Here is a 24,187-nt window from a genome sequence, read left to right on the forward strand (position 1 = left end):
GGCCATTTTTTACAGAATTTGATTTGAAACTCCTTACCACACATTTGGGCCCCTAGAATGCCAGGGCAGTATAACTACCCCACAAGTGACCCCATTTTGGAAAGAAGACACCCAAACGTATTCACTGATGGGCATAGTGAGTTCATAGAACTTTTTATTTTTTGTCACAAGTTAGTGGAATATGAGACTAATATGAGAAAAAATAAAATAAAAATCATCATTTTCCGCTAACTTGTGACAAAAAATAAAAAGTTCTATGAACTCACTATGCCCATCAGCGAATACCTTAGGGTGTGTACTTTCTGAAATGGGGTCATTTGTGGGGTGTTTGTACTGTCTGGCCATTGTAGAACCTCAGGAAACATGACAGGTGCTCAGAAAGTCAGAGCTGCTTCAAAAAGCGGAAATTCACATTTTTGTACTATAGTTTGTAAACGCTATAACTTTTACCCAAACCATTTTTTTTTTACCCAAACATTTTTTTTTAATCAAAGACATGTATAACAATAAATTTAGAGCAAAATTTATATATGGATGTCGTTTTTTTTGCAAAATTTTACAACTGAAAGTGAAAAGTCATTTCGATTAATAACAAAAAAAGTAAAAATGTCATCAGCAATGAAATAACACCAAATGAAAGCTCTATTAGTGAGAAGAAAAGGAGGTAAAATTCATTTGGGTGGTAAGTTGCATGACCGAGCAATAAACGGTGAAAGTAGTGTAGGTCAGAAGTGTAAAAAGTGGCCTGGTTATTAAGGGTGTTTAAGCTATAGGGGCTGAGGTGGTTAAAAAACAAACAAAACTGGTAAAATAGTTATCAGTCAAGATTCCCCATATATCTACTTTATGTTGGCATCATTTTGTAAATGTCTGGTTTTTGAAACAACCAGAGTGGGAACCTGCGCTGATTACAAATATGAAGTTGTGTGGATTGGAACCTTATAGAAGAGCGATCTATGCGCGGAAGATCCCCCTTGTTATTGCAGGGAAGCTGGTGTCCGGACGGCTTCTGGTTCAACCTTCTAGCATGAGTGAAGCTCCGGCCGGCAGCAAATCACTCGTGCGAGGGAACCACCAGTTTGAAGTCCGGGAATTTCGGCGTGTGACGTCACCGCACTCTGTATGGATGCCTTCAGGGGACAAAAAAACTACCCGACGCGTTTCTGAGCCAGTCGGGCTCCTTCGTCAGGGATGGTGAGATTTGTCAGTCCTGAGAATAAATAGGCACTCGTTCCCATGACAACCACTGGTTTATTATAACAAGGAGTGTTTAACCCCGTTTGGTTTATGGGTAAATATTATGCATTAATCAAAAGCAAATAGTTTGATCTCCTGGTTTAAGCCGTATGGGGCTAAACTGTTTAGTTTAAAGATCCATTTACTTTCTTTCCGTGACATTTCCTTAATACACTGCTCAAAAAAATAAAGGGAACACTTAAAGGGTTTCTATCACTTCGTATCACATATTTAGGTGTCAGACACTAGCGATCCGCTAGTGTCTGCTCTAACAAACCATCCTAATATGATAGGTTTTGGGGCAGCCGTTTTGCTAAAATAACAACTTATATCTATATGCTAATGAGCCTCTAGGTGCTATGGGGGCGTCATTAGCACCTAGAGGCTCCGTCTACCTTCCTAAACTGCCGCCGCCCAGCGCGTCCCTCCAACCCGCCCATCTCCTGCTGAATGCGATCCTCTCCGTGCGCGTCTCTGTTCTGCGCATGCGCAGTGAATGTCTGACCGCTTCCCTGCTCAGACATCTCCACTGCGCCTGTTCCTCGGAGCACTATGATGTCATCGGCGCAGGCGCAGTGGAGATGTCTGAGCAGGGAAGCGGTCAGACATTCACTGCGCATGCGCAGAACAGAGACGCGCACGGAGAGGATCGCATTTAGCAGGAGATGGGCGGGTTGGAGGGACGCGCTGGGCGGCGGCAGTTTAGGAAGGCCACACACACTACTGAGCCTCATTTTGACTTGTTTTAAGGACATTACATCAAAGTTGGATCAGCCTGTAGTGTGTTTTTCCACTTTAATTTTGAGTGTGACTCCAAATCCAGACCTCCATGGGTTGAAAAATTTGATTTCCATTCTTTAATTTTTGTGTGATTTTGTTGTCAGCACATTCAACTATGTAACGAACAAAGTATTTCAGAAGAATATTTAATTAATTCAGATCTAGGATGTGTTATTTTTGTGTTCCCTTTATTTTTTTGAGCAGTGTATAATTGCCACCTCTTTTATTGGTGGGCACTTTTTCAATGCCTCCAAATATGGATCCCGCAAAGTTGCCCGCATGATTTTGGGCATAATGGCGGGATAGTGGGTGTCCCTCCAATTTTTTGTGTATGTTATTGATGTGCTCTCTGATTCTGGTTTTTAGCTGTCTTTTTGCTCTCCCCACGTATATTTTTCGGCAGGGACATCTTATATAGTATATGACTCCTGTGGTATTGCATGTCATGTAGTGGTTGATTTTAAAGACAGAGTTTTTTTCTTTTATTTCCATTATTGGTCCTTTTGTGAATTTTTTGGTCAGTTTACAGTTGGCACATAATTTACAGGGATAAAAACCCTTCTTCATAGTTTGTTTCTCTATGGGGGGGGTTTATGGATTGTGATAGAAGGTGCCACCAGGTTGGAAAGGTTTGGGGCCTTCCTAAATATGAATTTGGGATATTCTGTGATCATTTCACCAATTTGCTCGTCCTGTTTTAATATTTCCCAATGTCGTCTTACAGTTTTTTTGAAAATTGAGGTGCCTTCACTATATCTGCTGATGATAGGGATTTCAATGCTTTGCGGTCCTACGGGTTTGTCATCTTTTGGTAATTTTACTTCATCTTTTCTTGTGTCTTTCTGTAATAACGCAGATTGATCAAGTCTAATAACTTTATCTGCGATTGGTACCAGATTTTTTATATCACATCCCTTTTCCATAAATGTTTTATTTAATTTTTGGGATTCTTCTCTGTAATCCCTATCATTGGTGCAGTTTCTCCGTGCTCGTATGTATTTGCTACGTGGGTTGTTATTTAACCAAATTGGTAGGTGACAGCTATTGAGGGGTATAAAACTATTGGTATCCGTGGGTTTGTGGTACGTCTTCGTATGGATGGACCCATCTACAATCGAAATCGTTAAATCTAAAAAATGTATCTGTTTTTTACTCCAAGTAGGGCTAAAATTAGGATAAAAATCATTTTTATTCAAACCAATTAATAATTCTTCCAATAAAAGTTCATCTCCCTTCCATATAAAAATCACGTCGTCAATAAAACGTTTCCAGAGGACGAGATTCGCACCAATCTCACCCGAGGCGCGGTAGGTAAGCTCCTCCCATCGACCCATATACAGGTTTGCGAAACTCGGTGCGAATCTGGTCCCCATCGCGGTCCCCCACGTCTGTAAATAAAAATCGGATCCATGTTTAAAATAGTTGTGCTTCAGAATGAACGTAATACATTCTCCGATAAAGTGGATCTGTTCCTCTGGCATCACGCCATCTTTCTTTAAAAAATATTCAGTGGCTTCTCTTCCTTTTTCATATTCAATAACAGAATATTTTTTATTGTGTAGATTTGCTATTTATGTATAGAATAAATACCAATTCTAGAGTAGACTGGTGACGGTTTCCTAACTCTTACAGGCCGTCTGTCACCAGCCTCAGTCCTGTCTCGCTGTTATACCGCCTTGTAGGTCACACACAGATAACACACGGGACCTTTTTCTGCCCCTTCTGTAGCTGCAATGTTCCAAAAATGAAGTTTACACCATATGAAAACGGGGTTTGTAAGGTCCCAGGGGTGATGTTTGCTGCTCAAAGTGACCCCCCCCCCCAGCGTTACTCGGCGGAAACTCCTCCCCTCTATCGCAGTTCGCCTGCCCGATCACCGGAACGTAGCTGTATGGCACGTTACGTCAAGCTGCGCCGTACATGTACGCCACTGGTCGAGAAGAAGCTAAAATATAATTTTCCTTAGGAATGCAGCCATATACAAACATGTATGCTGGTCAGTGGCCCAAAGCCATTTAACCCTTTCAATCACCCTCCTGCCCACTTTGATGCCGTGTGCCCGTAATTTCTGTAGTCATACCGCGTTCAGCCGATTTCCCCTCAGGACCGCTCAGTGCAATTTATTTTATTCATTAACAACACACGAAAAATACAAATTATGTGAATAAGAAACTAATGAATAAGAAACCTTCAGCCGCGTCCATCGCACAGTATAGAAATAATTCCGCCATATAGCACATAGAGAACGGCTGCAGTGCAGTATAAGGCGCGGTTCACACGTGACTGGTCAGCTGCAGATTTACTTTGCGGATTTCTGTGCGGTAAATCTGCAGCGTTGTACAGAACCAGCAAAGGGAATGAGCTTTTAGTAATTCTCAGTCACACGTCGGGCGGTCACTTCCACAACCCCATAAAGGAGGACATTGTACCAGGGACAGTGGCACATAATACTTCAATACTACAGCATGCCCGATACTACAATACATACTTGTAGCAGTAATCACACTATAGAGAAACTCCAAGATGCTTCTTCAATCAAGTGAGGGGCTGGATGAGATACATTGATGACATTTTCTTTGTATGGACCGGAACGGAGACCGATTTACAGCAATTCATTGAGTACCTCAGTAACATACATCAAAATCTAAAATTCACTAGAGTAAGCTCGACTGAAAAGCTCCAGTTTGTAGATACATCAGTGCATATACAGGGCTGTTCGTTAGTTCCTGATATACACATCAAGACAACAGATAAGAACAATATCTCACAGTTTGATAGCGCACATCCACGCGGCGTGGTCGAGTCACTTCCATATAGCCAGCTCGTACGAGTAAAAAGGATTGTTAGGGAGGAAGAAAAAAATGCATTGAAATGCCGGATCAGTCTTTCCGGTGTCCTCCGGCAAAACGGATCCGGCATTTATTTTTTTCACCTCTTTTTCAGTCTGCGCATGCGCAGACCGGAAGGACGGATCCGGCACTAATACATTCCTATGGAAAAAAATGCCGGGTCCGGCATTCAGGCAAGTCTTCCATTTTTTTTCGTCGGTTTTCTCCTTTGCCTGATCAGTCAAAACGACTGAACTGAAGACATCCTGATGCAAACTGAACGGATTACTCTCCATTCAGAATGCATGGGGAGATGCCTGATCAGTTCTTTTCCGGTATAGAGCCCCTGTGACGGAACTCTATGCCAGAAAAGTACAACGCAAGTGTGAAAGTACCCTTATTGATGGGATCAGCCAACCCCGACGAGTAGGGGATCGGGAGACCCTGTTGAAACGTTTAGAATTGAAATGGATACATAGACTAGACAACCTGGAGCCCAGGGGTCTCAATAGAGACTTTAATTTGGGGGTCTTCACTTGATCTGTTGATCCTAGTGTCGCACCTCTTCATTCCGTGTATATGAGCATTCAAATACTGTATCTTAAGTTTTGTGCCCAACATTCGTGTTGCGATAGGTTTCGATTGGTTGTGGCGGTATGAGCACAGTTTACCCATTGACTCTTTTTTCATCTTACAGATGGTGGTTCCCTGTGCATTCCTCCGCACTCTACGCTTGTCTCGGTCCGCCTCCGGTTGATGGATCCGTCTTCCTACAGCTACTACATGAAGGTTACAGGGGGATTTGGTGTCCAATACAAGGATATGGGGGGCGAGTCCGTTAATTGCTGCCCAGAGAGGTTTGTTTGGAGTGTATGCATGTGTGGATGCATTTTTGTCCCTACGGTTGGTTGTCATGAGCAACGGTGGGTCATCTTTTTGCTTCCACGATCCCCCAAAATAACGTGACACACGTCCAGTAATATGGATAGGAATGGTCAGTTTCCTGGGGCGGAGCGAATGTGTACATAGGAACCTCAAATGGGTGTTCCACTGGCTGCTGCTGATTGTATCCCTGGAGGGACCATGTTCTTCTGGGTGGTTCTCTAGCTGATGAATGGGTGGATATACTCTTGACCCTGCGGTTGGTTGTCATGAGCAACGGAGGGTCATTTTCCTGTATCCACGATCCCCCGAAATAATTTGGCACACGTTCAGTCCTGTAATATGGATAGGAGATGTGGCCAGTTTCCTGGGGCAGAATGTATGTGAACATAGTTGCCTCACGCGGGTGTTCAACTGGCGGTCGCTGATTGTCACCCTGGAGGTTCTATGCTCTTTTGTATGGATTTCCAGCCAGAGACTGATGGATTGTAATAGCTCATTAATGGCCTCTAAAAAATGGCATGGCAGGCTGGACTGGCACTCTACCCACTGACAGCTCTGTGTGACAGGTGAGACGGACCGCTCCGCACTTCTCTTTATGGAAGCGTTCCTGTCTCCCTGACGACCGGAGCTGATCAGCTTTTAGGCCGTGTTGAGAAGAGGAGTAATCTCCCCTCCACGTGGCAACAGCTGACGTCATAATAGGCCTTTTTTCTATTGGCTCCAGCTTCCCCTTGTCAGATTTTTCTTATTGGCTCCGGAGGCGGCAACTACTGATGTCATGGATGGCCTTTTATTCATTGGCCGACGCCATGTAAGGCCTCCGTTGCCTAGTAGCTGGTGAAGGACGCTGACGCATGCGCAATGAGGAGGGGGGGGGGACGCCGGTGTTCTGCCAGATCTCTATAGCTTGCTGAAAGTCTATAGCGGAAGTGACGTGGTGCGCTGCGCAAGCGCACAAGCGTACTTCAGCGAAGCATTCCCGCAGCACCGCGCGTGCGCACACATTTCTTAACCACCTCAGCCCCCCTAGCTTAAACCCCCTGAAAGACCAGGCCACTTTTTACAATTCTGCACTACACTACTTTCACCGTTTATTGGTCGGTCATGCAACTTACCACCCAAATGAATTTTACCTCCTTTTCTTCTCACTAATAGAGCTTTCATTTGGTGGTATTTCATTGCTGCTGACATTTTTACTTTTTTTGTTATTAATCGAAATTTAACGATTTTTTTGCAAAAAAATGCCATTTTTCACTTTCAGTTGTAAAATTTTGCAAAAAAAAACGACATCCATATATAAATTTTTCTCTAAATTTATTGTTCTACATGTCTTTGATAAAAAAAAATGTTTGGGTAAAAGTTATAGCGTTTACAAACTATGGTACAAAAATGTGAATTTCCGCTTTTTGAAGCAGCTCTGACTTTCTGAGCACCTGTCATGTTTCCTGAGGTTCTACAATGCCCAGACAGTACAAACACCCCACAAATGACCCCATTTTGGAAAGTAGACACCCTAAGGTATTCGCTGATGGGCATAGTGAGTTCATCGAACTTTTTATGTTTTGTCACAAGTTAGCGGAAAATGATGATTTTTTTTTTTATTGATTTTTTTTCTTACAAAGTCTCATATTCTTGTGACAAAAAATAAAAACTTCCATGAACTCACTATGCCCATCAGCGAATATCTTGGGATGTCTTCTTTCCAAAATGGGGTCACTTGTGGGGTAGTTATACTGCCCTGGCATTCTAGGGGCCCAAATGTGTGGTAAGGAGTTTGAAATCAAATTCTGTAAAAAATGGCTGGTGAAATCCGAAAGGTGCTCTTTGGAATGTGGGCCCCTTTGCCCACCTAGGCTGCAAAAAAGTGTCACACATGTGGTATCGCCATACTCAGGAGAAGTTGGGGAATGTGTTTTGGGGTGTCATTTTACATATACCCATGCTGGGTGAGAGAAATATCTTGGTCAAATGCCAACTTTGTATAAAAAAATGGGAAAAGTTGTCTTTTGCCAAGATATTTCTCTCACCCAGCATGGGTATATGTAAAATGACACCCCAAAACACATTCCCCAACTTCTCCTGAATACGGAGATACCACATGTGTGACACTTTTTTGCAGCCTAGGTGGGCAAAGGGGCCCACATTCCAACGAGCACCTTTCGGATTTCACTGGTCTGGAATATAAATGTCTAAAAATTTTTACGCATTTGGATTCCGTGAGGGGTATGGTGAGTTCATGTGAGATTTTATTTTTTGACACAAGTTAGTGGAATATGAGACTTTGTAAGAAAAAAAATATATAATTCCGCCAAAAAAATGTCTGAATGGAGCCTTACAGGGGGGTGATCAATGACAGGGGGGGTGATCAATGACAGGGGGGGTGATCAATGACAGGGGGGGTGATCAATGACAGGGGGGTGATCAATGACAGGGGGGGTGATCAATGACAGGGTGGTGATCAGGGAGTCTATATGGGGTGATCACCACAGTCATTGATCACGCCCCTGTAAGGCTCCATTCAGACGTCCGTATGCGTTTTGCGGATCCGATCCATCAGTGGATCCGTAAAAATCATGCGGACATCTGAATGGAGCTTTACAGGGGGGTAATCAATGACAGGGGGGTGATCAGGGAGTCTATATGGGGTGATCAGTGGTGATCAAGGGTTATCAAGGGTGAATAAGGGGTTAATTAGTGACAGGGGGGGGGGTGTAGTGTAGTGGTGCTTGGTGCAACATATTACTGAGCTGCCTGTGTCCTCTGGTGGTCGATCCAAACAAAGGGGACCACCAGAGGACCAGGTAGCAGGTATATTAGGCGCTGTTATCAAAACAGCGTCTAATATACCTGTTGGGGGTTAAAAAAATCACATCTCCAGCCTGCCAGCGAACGATCGCCGCTGGTAGGCTGGAGATCCACTCTCTTACCTTCCGTTCCTGTGCGCGCGTTCACAGGAAATCTCGGCTCGCGTGAGATGACGCATATATGCGTGACTCTGCGCAGGGCTGCCGCCTCCGGAAAGCGAATCTGCGTTAGGCGGTCCGGAGGCGGTTAATGTGACAGTCATCTCCATTAAAATACAGCTCCATTAATCTACATTAATTTGTACCCTCGCTTCGCTCGCCACGCATCGGGCTCGGCCTCGCTGCGCTCGGCATTTAGTAAAACTAACTCTATGCCGCCATTGATAGTAAAGAAGGAAATGGATAGTAAAGAAAAAGATGGATAGTCTCTTTCTTTACTATCCATTTCCTTCTTTACTATCAATGGCGGCATAGAGCTAGTCTTACTAAATGCCGAGCGCAGCGAGGCTGAGCCCGATGCGTGGCGAGGGTACAAATTAATGTAGATGCTGTATTTTACTGGAGGTGACTGTCACTTTAAGACGATGATGCGGATGATTTGTGGAAGTGCGCTTGTGCGCTTGCGCAGCGCACCACGTCACTTCCGCTATAGACTTTCGGCAAGCTATAGAGATCTAGCAGAACACCGGCATTTGGCGCCGTACTGTGATCAGCGCGGATTGCGGGGCTATCGCAGAGATCATCATTCACAAATAAGGTGGAATGGAATGTATGGATTTATCACTATGTGTTCTAATCTAAGGCAAATCACCTTGATGTTACTGATGCTTTTCTTGAGCTCTCCTGTACTTGGACCATGTTATGTGCAGACACCTGGGGGCAGGGACTGTACACACCCACCAATGTACCCACCTACACCCACCAATGTACCCACCAATGTACCCACCTACACCCACCAATGTACCCACCAATGTACCCACTAATGTACCCACCTACACCCACCAATGTACCCACCTACACCCACCAATGTACCCACCTAGACCCACCAATGTACCCACCTACACCCACCAATGTACCCACCTACACCCACCAATGTACCCACCTACACCCACCAATGTACCCACCTACACCCACCAATGTACCCACCAATGTACCCACCTACACCCACCAATGTACCCACCTACATACACCAATGTACCCACCTACACCCACCAATGTACCCACCTACACCCACCAATGTACCCACCTACATACACAAATGTACCCACCTACATACACCAATGTACCCACCTACACCCACTAATGTACCCACCTACACCCACCAATGTACCCACCTACACCCACTAATGTACCCACCTACACCCACTAATGTACCCACCTACACACACTAATGTACCCACCTACACACACTAATGTACCCACCTACATACACTAATGTACCCACCTAAATACACTATTTAAGGCACTTTGGGATATGAGACTTCATTGCTTGATAAAGACCAACCAATGTCGTAACGTCGCTGTAATCTAGCTGTCTGAGTGAATAAATCACCATTTTTCACCAACTACTGGCGAGTGCTGCGGATTATTGAAATTTCAGTAATTACACTATGCCACCGCTCCACAGGAGACCACGTGCGGTGTACTGACGAGGAAGCGGCGCTCACACTGGAGCATCATCTCCTCTTCCAACCGCTGATAATCGGGGCTGCCGGGTATCAGATCCCGCCGATCAGATACTGATGACCGATCCTGACAACTGGTTATCAATATAAACGTCCGACAACACCTATAACTGCCTCTGGGGAACGGAAAAACCCCACCAAAAACTGACATGCTAAGAATTTATAAATCTGCACGGCCGGTCAATATCCACATAGAGAAAAGAGCCCAATATAGATGAGATCGGTCTAATCTCATCCACTGCTGGTTCTGGATTACACTCAGGCTGGGCTTCTCCACATGGAAAACCGTATGGAATCAGCTGTGGATTACACACGGAAAACCGGAGCGCGAGCGAAATACAGGACAGTTTGGGTTTCTGCAAAAGCTTTGATTATGTCATCCATGTATATACAGAAGATGTACAACCAGCTGTACATATATAATTATATACCGGGGATACCCAGGTTATACCAGCATAGTCTATACTATAATACACAGGAGGATGACTATGTATATACCTGTACATATAGATTACACTCAGACCCAGGTTATACCAGCATAGTATATACTATAATACACAGGAGGATGACTATGTATATACCTGTACATATAGATTACACTCAGACCCAGGTTATACCAGCATAGTATATACTATAATACACAGGAGGATGACTATGTATATACCTGTACATATAGATGACACTCAGATAGACCCAGGTTATACCAGCATAGTATATACTATAATACACAGGAGGATGACTATGTATACACCTGTACATATAGATTACACTCAGATAGACCCAGGTTATACCAGCATAGTATATACTATAATACACAGGAGGATGACTATGTATACACCTGTACATATAGATTACACTCAGATAGACCCAGGTTATACCAGCATAGTCTATACTATAATACACAGGAGGATGACTATGTATACACCTGTACATATAGATTACACTCAGATAGACCCAGGTTATACCAGCATAGTCTATACTATAATACACAGGAGGATGACTATGTATATACCTGTACATATAGATTACACTCAGATAGACCCAGGTTATACCAGCATAGTATATACTATAATACACAGGAAGATGACTATGTATATACCAGTACATATAGATTACACTCAGATAGACCCAGGTTATACCAGCATAGTCTATACTATAATACACAGGAGGATGACTATGTATATACCTGTACATATAGATTACACTCAGATAGACCCAGGTTATACCAGCATAGTATATACTATAATACACAGGAGGATGACTATGTATATACCTGTACATATAGATTACACTCAGATAGACCCAGGTGCTGCTCCTGTCACTTAGTCAGTCCCTGGGCTAGCCTAGTGCCTAGTGGGCTGAGTGCTGGCGGAGGCTGACTGTGCCTGGCCGAGAGAGCTGCCGGTGAAGGGGTTAATGCCCCCTCTGCCCCAGTAATCCTGACAGACACTGGCGGTGACTACACACCTACCTGCCCTGCTGAACACAACATAGATGGAGCTTAGCCCCGCCCAGGATAGTGACGTCACTGGGCCTGAGGTAAACAGTGAGAACAGCTGATCAGATGCTGATGATCCCGTTAATGTTCTCCACAAAACCTCCCTGACTGTAAACCTGTCCCTAATCCTGACCCGCACAGGAGACCGCACAGAACACGGAGAGGACGCCCCGCCCCCAGCACACAGGACACTTACCTGAACCTCACTTATCACCACCGATCTCAGAGTCACATTACGTCACCGAGGGTAGATGCTAGAACGGAGCTGTTAGAAGGAGGTCAGTGACGTCACTGGTCACATGGTCCTTCGTGGTCACATGACCAAATGTGGGAAGTGCTGACAATAAACACCTGTTCTGTCAGAAAACCTCACCTCGTCAGGTTCCCTTACCCCACGTGACTTCCCGGACTGCAGGAGCTTGTGGAAGGGGGAGGGGCTGTGTGTGCCCGGATGTGGTGCAGTCCTGGAGTACACAGAGCTTCATGGGGAGCGGGGGAGGGGCGGCATATGGAGCTCATGTATGAGGGGCAGGGGGAGCACTCAGGGGCAGTGGGGGTCATGGAGTGGAGTCCGGTGCAATCACAGGGGGTTACAGTACAGAACCGGCTGTAATCTGGGGGCCATGAGGGTGCAGGGGAGGGGGTGTAGTGTTTTTTGGGGGGACAGGAGGGTGCAGATCTCTAGAGGGGGCTTTAGTAAGGTGTGATGTCAGTGGTCACGTGACTTTGCTACTACACACGGTCATGTTGAGGAAAGCTATAGGTAGCGGGCACAGATGGCGACCTGTTCGGGGGGGCAGTGACAGCGAATTGTTCGGGGGGCAGTGACGGCGACCTGTTCGGGGGGCAGTGACGGCGACCTGTTCGGGGGGCAGTGATGGCGACCTGTTTGGGGGGCAGTGATGGCGACCTGTTCGGGGGGGCAGTGATGGCGACCTGTTCGGGGGGCAGTGATGGCGACCTGTTTGGGGGGCAGTGATGGCGACCTGTTCGGGGGGCAGTGACGGTGACCTGTTCGGGGGGCAGTGATGGCGACCTGTTCGGGGGGCAGTGACGGCGACCTGTTCGGGGGGCAGTGACGGCGACCTGTTCGGGGGGCAGTGACGGCGACCTGTTCGGGGGGGGGAGTACTGTCTGTACCTTGGGAACAGTTCTCTGGAGGGGCTCGAGCAGCAGTCGGTGGGTGCAGGGTGCAGACAATGGTCTGTAGATCTGATGTCCGGTCTGTGGGAGAGAAGGGGCACATGGGGAGAACTGTGTGTTCTGTAGGACACCTGATCAGACACTAGTACTGGGGGAGCAGTCTAGCCAGAGGGGGTGTCCGGGGTGCAGTCCCTGGTCTTGGGGCATATGGGGTCAGCATGGAGTATTGGGTGGGAGCCATTAAGATCAGACAAGGGGATCTCGTGCTGCTGTCTGTGGGAAAGGGGGGCCTGACGAGTGGTTCTGGCAATGTGGGGGTCAGGGGGTATATGGGATGGGGGTGGGTATGCTTGTCCTGCTGTCTGCTACAGTAGGGTGACATGTGGAGCGGTCCTAGGACTTTATAGTGTAGTCTGTAGAGTCGGGGCCGTCTGTTGTGGTATGTTTATGGGGTATAGGAACTGCACCGTCTGGAGGGGGGGGGGGGGTGTTACTGTGAACTCGCTCAGGGCAGTTACAGGGAGTTGTACGGCAGGTATGTCTGGAGTGTGGCCCCTAGGTTTGGGCTTCATGTGGTCTGGGGTTTACTGGCTCATCTTATATGTTCTACTTATGTGGCTGAGGTCTAGCAGTAGAGCTGGGAGGAGGGGTGGATTGAGAATTTGGGGGGGACCATTAAAATGTTTGCCTCAGGCAGCAGAAAGGCCCCGAGTGACGTCATAGGAGGGGTCGTACTTTATAGGTCTGAACGCTTCTAGTGTAGGCGCATATTGGGGGGCCACAAAGAGACGTTACTATAATGTAAAGGGGCAACAGACATTTAACTGTATAAGCCCCATACAGTATACTGTCTCCTTGTGGCCCCCATACAGTATACTGTTTCCTTGTGGCCCCCATACAGTATACTGTTTCCTTGTGGCCCCCATACAGTATACCGTTTCCTTGTGGCCCCCATACATTATACCGTTTCCTTGTGGCCCCCATACAGTATACCGTTTCCTTGTGGCCCCATACAGTATACCGTCTCCTTGTGGCCCCCATACAGTATACCGTCTCCTTGTGGCCCCCATACAGTATACCGTCTCCTTGTGGCCCCCATACAGTATACCGTCTCCTTGTGGCCCCCATGCAGTATTCCGTCTCCTTGTGGCCCCCATGCAGTATACCGTCTCCTTGTGGCCCCCATGCAGTATACCGTCTCCTTGTGGCCCCCATGCAGTATACCGTCTCCTTGTGGCCCCCATGCAGTATACCGTCTCCTTGTGGCCCCCATACAGTATACTGTCTCCTTGTGGCCCCCATACAGTATACCGTCTCCTTGTGGCCCCCATACAGTATACCGTCTCCTTGTGGCCCCCATACAGTATACTGTCTCCTTGTGGCCCCCATGCAGTATATCGGCTTTCAGCGTTTTTCATTTCTTCTAAATGGGTATTTGTCGCCATCATCTGAGATACAGTGGGGGAAATAATTATTTGACCCCTCACTGATTTTGTAAGTTTGTCCAATGACAAAGAAATGAAAAGTCTCAGAACAGTATCATTTCAATGGTAGGTTTATTGTAACAGTGGCAGATAGCACATCAAAAGGAAAATCGAAAAAATAACTTTAAATAAAAGATAGCAACTGATTTGCATTTCATTGAGTGAAATAAGTATTTGAACCCCTACCAACCATTAAGAGTTCTGGCTCCCACAGAGTGGTTAGACACTTCTACTCAATTAGTCACCCTCATTAAGGACACCTGTCTTAACTAGTCACCTGTATAAAAGACACCTGTCCACAGAATCAATCAATCAAGCAGACTCCAAACTCTCCAACATGGGAAAGACCAAAGAGCTGTCCGAGGATGTCAGAGACAAAATTCTAGACCTGCACAAGGCTGGAATGGGCTACAAAACCATTAGCAAGAAGCTGGGAGAGAAGGTGACAACTGTTGGTGCGATTGTTCGAAAATGGAAGGAGCACAAAATGACCATCAATCGACCTCGCTCTGGGGCTCCACGCAAGATCTCACCTCGTGGGGTGTCAATGGTTCTGAGAAAGGTGAAAAAGCATCCTAGAACTACACGGGAGGAGTTAGTTAATGACCTCAAATTAGCAGGGACCACAGTCACCAAGAAAACCATTGGAAACACATTACACCGCAATGGATTAAAATCCTGCAGGGCTCGCAAGGTCCCCCTGCTCAGGAAGGCACATGTGCAGGCCCGTCTGAAGTTTGCCAATGAACACCTGAATGATTCAGAGAGTGACTGGGAGAAGGTGCTGTGGTCTGATGAGACCAAAATAGAGCTCTTTGGCATTAACTCAACTCGCTGTGTTTGGAGGAAGAAAAATGCTGCCTATGACCCCCAAAACACCGTCCCCACCATCAAGCATGGGGGTGGAAACATTTTGCTTTGGGGGTGTTTTTCTGCTAAGGGCACAGGACAACTTATTCGCATAAACGGGAAAATGGACGGAGCCATGTATCGTGAAATCCTGAGCGACAACCTCCTTCCCTCTGCCAGGAAACTGAAAATGGGTCGTGGATGGGTGTTCCAGCACGACAATGACCCAAAACATACAGCAAAGGCAACAAAGGAGTGGCTCAAGAAGAAGCACATTAAGGTCATGGAGTGGCCTAGTCAGTCTCCGGACCTTAATCCAATCGAAAACCTATGAAGGGAGCTCAAGCTCAGAGTTGCACAGAGACAGCCTCGAAACCTTAGGGATTTAGAGATGATCTGCAAAGAGGAGTGGACCAACATTCCTCCTAAAATGTGCGCAAACTTGGTCATCAATTACAAGAAACGTTTGACCTCTGTGCTTGCAAACAAGGGTTTTTCCACCAAGTATTAAGTCTTTTTTTGTTAGAGGGTTCAAATACTTATTTCACTCAATGAAATGCAAATCAGTTGCTATCTTTTATTTAAAGTTATTTTTTCGATTTTCCTTTTGATGTGCTATCTGCCACTGTTACAATAAACCTACCATTGAAATGATACTGTTCTGAGACTTTTCATTTCTTTGTCATTGGACAAACTTACAAAATCAGTGAGGGGTCAAATAATTATTTCCCCCACTGTAGGTGTCAGATAAGGGTGCATTCACAAGACCGTATAAAAATGGATCCACATCCGTTCCGCAAATTTCCGGAACGGGTGCGGACCCATTCATTTCAATGGGGCCGCAAAAGATGCGGACAGCACACCGCGTGCTGTCCGCATCCGTTGTTTTGTTCCGTGGCCCAGAAAAAAAAATAGAGCATGTCCTATTCTTGTCCACAACCGCGGACAAGCTTAGGCATTCTCTATATAGCGCTGGCCATGTGCGGTCCGCAAATTGTGGAAAGCATACGGCCGGTATCCGTGATTTGCGGATCCGCAATTTTCAGACCCCAAAACACTTGCGGTCATGTGAATGCACCCTAATTGTGACTTTCTCCATTTTTATTAATAAAGTCCTTTTTTTTTGCGCCCAGCCTATGAACACTCAGCATTGTTACAGCGCCCCCCGCTGCCCAAGAGCTTGGAGAAGTGGTCGGTGAATTTGATGAGAACCTGACACGTGTATTCACTGAACAGCAGCCCCAGCGCCCCCCCCCCCCCCCTGTATTATAATGCCTCCCCCCAGTATTAAAAGGCCAGCATTGTCCCCCTCCCCCTGTGGTAGTAATATTATTTTCACTGTCACTAATTTAATTTAAAAAGTGGCTTCAATTTAAAGATTTATACTGTTAAAGAGCAGCTGTCATCAGGATCAACCCTATTAAAGAGAATGTCACCTACTCGTACTATATGTGAAGTGTAAAAAGATAGTGGGGCACCTACATCCGGAGACGACACAGAGCACTAGCTGGTAACGCTGCTATAGTATTTATTGCATAAAAACATAAAAATATCAGAGGTTAATAAACATATCAATAAACATACAGCTAAATATATGTAATAATATAGAAATATATACGCAAGATAGCTAAAAATGTTAACCAGTCTGTAGGTATTAACCACTTCAGCCCCCCTAGCTTAAACACCCTTAATGACCAGACCACTTTTTACACTTCTGACCTACCCTACTTTCACCGTTTATTGCTCGGTCATGCAACTTACCACCCAAATGAATTTTACCTCCTTTTCTTCTCACTAATTAAGCTTTCATTTGGTGGTATTTCATTGCTGCTGACATTTTTACTTTTTTTGTTATTAATCGAAATTTAACGATTTTTTTTGCAAAAAAATGAAATTTTTCACTTTCAGTTGTAAAATTTTGCAAAAAAAAGACATCCATATATAAATTTTTCTCTAAATTTATTGTTCTACATGTCTTTTGATAAAAAAAAAATGTTTGGGTAAAAAAAAAAATGGTTTGGGTAAAAGTTATAGCGTTTACAAACTATGGTACAAAAATGTGAATTTCCGCTTTTTGAAGCAGCTCTGACTTTCTGAGCACCTGTCATGTTTCCTGAGGTTCTACAATGCCCAGACAGTACAAACACCCCACAAATGACCCCATTTTTGAAAGTAGACACCCTAAGGTATTCGCTGATGGGCATAGTGAGTTCATAGAACTTTTTATTTTTTGTCACAAGTTAGTGGAAAATTATGATTTTTTTTTTTTTTTCTTACAAAGTCTCATATTCCGCTAACTTGTGACAAAAAATAAAAACTTCCATGAACTCACTATGCCCATCAGCGAATACCTTGGGGTGTCTTCTTTCCAAAATGGGGTCACTTGTGGGGTAGTTATACTGCCCTGGCCTTCTAGGGGCCCAAATGTGTGGTAAGTAGTTTGAAATCAAAATGTGTAAAAAATGGCCGGTGAAATCCGAAAGGTGCTCTTTGGAATGTGGGCCTCTTTGCCCACCTATGCTGCATAAAAGTGCCACACATGTGGTATCGCCGTACTCAGGAAAAGTTGGGGAATGTGTTTTGGGGTGTCATTTTACATATACCCATGCTGGGTGAGATAAATATCTTGGTCAAATGCCAACTTTGTATAAAAAAATGGGAAAAGTTGTCTTTTGCCGAGATATTTCTCTCACCCAGCATGGGTATATGTAAAATGACACCCCAAAACACATTCCCCAACTTTTCCTGAGTACGGAGATACCACATGTGTGACACTTTTTTGCAGCCTAGGTGGGCAAAGGGGCCCACATTCCAAAGAGCACCTTTCGGATTTCACCGGTCATTTTTTACACATTTTGATTTCAAACTTCTTACCACACATTAGGGCCCCTAGAATGCCAGGGCAGTATAACTACCCCACAAGTGACCCCATTTTGGAAAGAAGACACCCCAAGGTATTCCGTGAGGGGCATGGCGAGTTCCTAGAATCTTTTATTTTTTGTGACAAGTTAGCGGAAAATGATGATTTTTTTTTTTTTTTTTTGTACAAAGTCTCATATTCCACTAACTTGTAACAAAAAATAAAAACTTCCATGAACTCACTATGCCCATCAGCGAATACCTTGGGGTGTCTTCTTTCCAAAATGGGGTCACTTGTGGGGTAGTTATACTGCCCTGGCATTCTAGGGGCCCTAATGTGTGGTAAGTAGGTAAATGACCTGTGAAATCCGAAAGGTGCTCTTTGGAATGCGGGCCCCTTTGCCCACCTAGGCTGCAAAAAAGTGTCACACATGTGGTATCGCCGTATTCAGGAGAAGTTGGGCAATGTGTTTTGGGGTGTCTTTTTACATATACTCATGCTGGGTGAGAGAAATATCTCGGCAAAAGACAACTTTTCCCATTTTTTATACAAAGTTGGCATTTGACCAAGATATTTATCTCACCCAGCATGGGTATATGTAAAATGACACCCCAAAACACATTGCCCAACTTCTCCTGAATACGGCGATACCAGATGTGTGACACTTTTTTGCAGCCTAGATGCGCAAAGGGGCCCACATTCCTTTTATGAGGGCATTTTTAGACATTTGGATCCCAGACTTCTTCTCACGTTTTAGGGCCCCTAGAATGCCAGGGCAGTATAAATACCCCACATGTGACCCCATTTTGGAAAGAAGACACCCCAAGGTATTCAATGAGGGGCATGGCGAGTTCATAGAAATTTTTTTTTTTTGGCACAAGTTAGCGGAATTTGATATATATATTTTTTTTCTCACAAAGTCTCCCTTTCCGCTAACTTGGGACAAAAATTTCAATCTTTCATGGACTCAATATGCCCCTCACGGAATACCTTGGGGTGTCTTCTTTCCGAAATGGGGTCACATGTGGGGTATTTATACTGCCCTGGCATTCTAGGGGCCCTAAAGCTTGAGAAGAAGTCTGGAATATAAATGACTAAAAAATTTTACGCATTTGGATTCCGTGAGGGGTATGGTGAGTTCATGTGAGATTTTATTTTTTGACACAAGTTAGTGGAATATGAGACTTTGTAAGAAAAAAAATAATAATTTCCGCTAACTTGGGCCAAAAAAATGTCTGAATGGAGCCTTACAGGGGGGTGATCAATGACAGGGGGGTGATCAATGATAGGGGGGTGATCAGGGAGTCTATATGGGGTGATCACCTCCGTCATTGATCACTCCCCTGTAAGGCTCCATTCAGATGTCCGTACGTGTTTTGCGGATCCGATCCATGTATCAGTGGATCCGTAAAAATCATACGGACATCTGAATAGAGCCTTACAGGGGGGTGATCAATGACAGGGGGGTGATCAATGACAGGGGGGTGATCAAGGGTAAATAAGGGGTTAATAAGTGACAGGGGGGGGTGTAGTGTAGTGGTGCTTGGTGCAACATATTACTGAGCTACCTGTGTCCTCTGGTGGTCGATCCAAACAAAGGGGACCACCAGAGGACCAGGTAGCAGGTATATTAGGCGCTGTTATCAAAACAGCGTCTAATATACCTGTTAGGGGTTAAAAAAATCACATCTCCAGCCTGCCAGCGAACGATCGCCGCTGGCAGGCTGGATTCCACTCTCTTACCTTCCGTTCCTGTGTGCGCGCGTTCACAGGAAATCTCGTGTCTCGCGAGAGGACGCGCCGGCGCGTCCAGGAGGAATGAATCAACCACCTCCAGGACGCGTCGCTGCGTTCGGCGGTCCGGAGGTGGTTAAATAGGTGCACCTACTGATTCCGTGGTTAAATAGTAGTACTATCAACAGTCTTGGATATTATTAGATTGTTTTCTTATATATCCGACTTAGGTGCACTTGTTGTGTGCGTAGTTCCCCTTTATGTCGACTGAGTTTACAACGACTTACTGGTATGTATGTTCCGGTATAAATGATGCCATACAGATAAGGATAGTATTCTCAATTGTTGGATGTGTAATCGTAGCTATAGCGTAACAATCTGCTACTACACAGTTGCTGATTAAGGCTGTATGACTCACTGTTTGGAGCGATGGTGTCCGAGGTTTTCGTGCCTAGCGTGGCGTCCCACGTGTTGCGGCACAAAAGATTTTACCTCCGGCTTGTTCTGCGGTGAGTGATTGAACTTTAAACAGTCTACTAGACGCCGGGGTCTATAGGTGTTAGGCCCTCTTTAGTAATCGGCGTTCCACGTGTCTATTTGGTCTAGACACGGCAAGACTGTTTCTTATTTGTATACAGTATTGGGAGCGCTCCGAAAGTACGTGTACTGCGGTTTTTTCTTCCTTAGAGACTTGTATCCACCAGACGCGTTTCGGAGTTAACACAGACTCCTTCCTCAGTGGTCAAGTCTCATATGTTATGTGGTGGTATATATAGTCCTAGATCCGTCTTCTCATTAGAATTGTTGCGTCATCTTAGGTTTGATCCAGGTTTTCGGGTTCACCCTATCTGGCCATTTAGTATTTTGTATATAGTTGGTTACATAGAGGATTAGAAATATATTCAAAGCATATTAAGAGATGTTAAAAACATGCCTGCCATATCCGCTACATATTAGCTCAACTGGGTGTTTGTATTTCCTAGAATAGTCATTCATAAGGGGAGTGCGATTTTTGTGTTCACAATATACTACATATCGCTAAGTGCCGCAACACGTGGGACGCCACGCTAGGCACAAAAACCTCGGACACCATCGCTCCAAACAGTGAGTAATACAGCCTTAGGCCTATTGCACACGACCGTATGGCTTTTTCAGTGTTTTGCGGTCCGTTTTTCACGGATCCGTTGTTCCGTTTTTTGTTTCCGTTGTGTTTCCGTTTCTGTTCCGTTTTTCCGTATGGCGTATACAGTAATTACATAGATAAAATTGGGCTGGGCATAACATTTTCAATAGATGCTTTAGCAAAGAACGGAAATGGAAGACATACGGATGCATTTCTGTATGTGTTTAGCTTTTTTTGCGGACTTGAATGGAGCCACGGAACGTGATTTGCGGGCAATAATAGGACATGTTCTATGTTAGAACGGAAATACGGAAACGGAATGCATATGGAGTACATTCCCTTTTTTTTGCGGAACCATTGAAATGAATGGTTCCGTATACGGACTACAAAAAAACGGCCCGTACACTCGCAAAAAAAACGATCGTGTGAACTAGGCCTTAATCAGCAACTGTGTAGTAGCAGATTGTTACGCTATAGCTACAATTACACATCCAACAATTGAGAATACTATCCTTATCTGTATGGCATCATTTATACCGGAACATACAGTCGTGGCCAAAAGTTTTGAGAATGACACAAATATTAGTTTTCACAAAGTTTGCTGCTAAACTGCTTTTAGATCTTTGTTTCAGTTGTTTCTGCACTTCATACGTTTCAAAGGCTTTTATCGACAATTACATGACATTTATGCAAAGAGTCAGTATTTGCAGTGTTGGCCCTTCTTTTTCAGGACCTCTGCAATTCGACTGAGCATGCTCTCAATCAACTTCTGGGCCAATTCCTGACTGATAGCAACCCATTCTTTCATAATCACTTCTTGGAGTTTGTCAGAATTAGTGGGTTTTTGTTTGTCCACCCGCCTCTTGAGGATTGACCACAACTTCTTAATGGGATTAAGATCTGGGGAGTTTCCAGGCCATGGACCCAAAATGTCAACGTTTTGGTCCCCGAGCCACTTAGTTATCACTTTTGCCTTATGGCACAGTGCTCCATCGTGCTGGAAAATGCATTGTTCTTCACCAAACTGTTGTTGGATTGTTGGAAGAAGTTGCTGTTGGAGGGTGTTTTGGTACCATTCTTTATTCATGGCTGTGTTTTTGGGCAAAATTGTGAGTGAGCCCACTCCCTTGGATGAGAAGCAACCCCACACATGAATGGTCTCAGGATGCTTTACTGTTGGCATGACACAGGACTGATGGTAGCGCTCACCTTTTCTTCTCCGGACAAGCCTTTTTCCAGATGCCCCAAACAATCGGAAAGAGGCTTCATCGGAGAATATGACTTTGCCCCAGTCCTCAGCAGTCCATTCACCAAACTTTCTGCAGATCAATCTGTCCCTGATGTTTTTTTCGGAGAGAAGTGGCTTCTTAGCTGCCCTTCTTGACACCAGGCCATCTTCCAAAAGTCTTCGCCTCACTGTGCGTGCAGATGCGCTCACACCTGCCTGCTGCCATTCCTGAGCAAGCTCTGCACTGGTGGCACTCCGATCCCGCAGCTGAATCCTCTTTAGGAGACGATCCTGGCGCTTGCTGGACTTTCTTGGACGCCCTGAAGCCTCTTTCCTCTTTGAACCTCTTTCCTTGAAGTTCTTGATGATCCTATAAATAGTTGATTGAGGTGCAATCTTAGTAGCCACACTATCCTTGCCTGTGAAGCCATTTTTATGCAACGCAATGATGGCTGCACGCGTTTCTTTGCAGGTCACCATGGTTGACAATGGAAGAACAATGATTTCAAGCATCACCCGCCTTTTAACAGGTCAAGTCTGCCATTTTAACCCAATCAGCCTGAGATAATTATTTCCAGCCTTGTGCTCGTCAACATTCTCACCTGGGTTACAAGACGATTAGTGAAATGATCTCAGCAGGTCCTTTAATGACAGCAATGAAATGCAGTGGAAAGGTTTTTTTGGGATTAAGTTAATTTTCATGGCAAAGAAGGACTATGCAATTCATCTGATCACTCTTCATAACATTCTGGAGTATATGCAAATTGCTATTATAAAAACTTAACCCCTTAAGGACGCAGGGCGTACCGGTACGTCCTATTTCCCGAGTCCTTATGGACTCAGGGCGTACCGGTACGTCCTAACTTTAAATGCAGATTCCGGCTCCGCGGGGGTTAATGGGAACGGGATGCCGGCTGAAATCATTCAGCCGGCATCCTGTGACAACGCCAGGGGGGGTCATGTGACCCCCCCATCGGCGATTGCCACAAACCGCAGGTCAATTCAGACCTGCGGTTTGCTGCGCTTTTTGCAGTTTCTGATCCCCGCGGTCCCTGACCGCGGGGATCAAAAACTTTAGTGTCCCTCAAACATAGATTTTACACCCCCCCTGCACCTCTGCATGATTTTTTGCCGGTGGGTGGTGCAGGGGGGGGAGGTGGGGGCGGTGCGGGAGGCGGGCTCGCTATCCCCCGCCCGCCTCCTCTTGAAAATTAGTTGGTGTAGAGTGGGTATACCAGGGTGTCAGCACATTGCTGACACCCTGGTATAAACGGCTGACATCGGTGATGCGATGTCAGCCGTTTAACCCTTTCCATACAGCGGTCCGTACGAACCGCTGTATGGAAAAAGTTAACAGTAAGAGGGAGCTCCCTCCCTCTCCCATCGGGGGGCTGCAGTGCCTTTGCAGCCCCCTGATGGAGAGGGAGAGAGCCCCCCTCCATACCCTTCCCCGTCTGCGAAGTTCTGACCAGTACTGAGCAGACGGGGAAGGTTCCCATGGCAACAGGACACCGTCTCAGGCATTTTGCTGTCCATGGTGCTGAACAGATGTGCTAAAGGCAGAGATCTGTTCAGACAAAGTGTAAGTAAAATACAGTACAGTACAATATATATTGTACTGTACTGTATTATACAGACATCAGACCCACTGGATCTTCAAGAACCAAGTGGGTCTGGGTCAAAAAAAAAAGTGAAAAAAAAGTAAAAATCAAAAAACACATCACTGATTAAAAATGAAAAAAATTAAATTACCTACACATGTTTGGTATCGCCGCGTCCGTAACGACCTGATCTATAAAACGGTCATGTTACTTTCCCCGCACGGTGAACGCCAAAATAAAAAAATAAAAACTATTAGGAAATTGAAATTTTGCCCACCTTACTTCCCAAAAAAGGTAATAAAAGTGATCAAAAAAGTCGCATGTGCGCCAAAATAGTACCAATCGAACAGTCATCTCATTCCGCAAAAATCAAACCCTACCCAAGATAATCGCCCAAAAACTGAAAAAACTATGGCTCTCAGACTATGGAAACACTAAAACATGATTTT

At 45.2% G+C, this 24,187-nt stretch overlaps 1 protein-coding gene across 1 annotated transcript in view; it reads right to left on the reverse strand.

Annotated features, from left to right (window-relative positions):
• The window catches only part of LOC120999536 (zinc finger protein OZF-like), a 2,085,412-nt gene extending 2,073,459 nt beyond the window's left edge, over window positions 1-11,953 (reverse strand). The window contains exon 1 of the mRNA XM_040430485.1: window positions 11,913-11,953. The gene's annotated coding sequence lies outside the window, so the exon portion shown is untranslated. The remainder of the gene's footprint in view (window positions 1-11,912) is intronic.
• Between the last annotated feature and the right edge of the window lie 12,234 nt (window positions 11,954-24,187).

The sequence above is a fragment of the Bufo bufo genome, chromosome 4, assembly GCF_905171765.1.
Source record: "Bufo bufo chromosome 4, aBufBuf1.1, whole genome shotgun sequence".
NCBI lineage: Eukaryota > Metazoa > Chordata > Amphibia > Anura > Bufonidae > Bufo > Bufo bufo.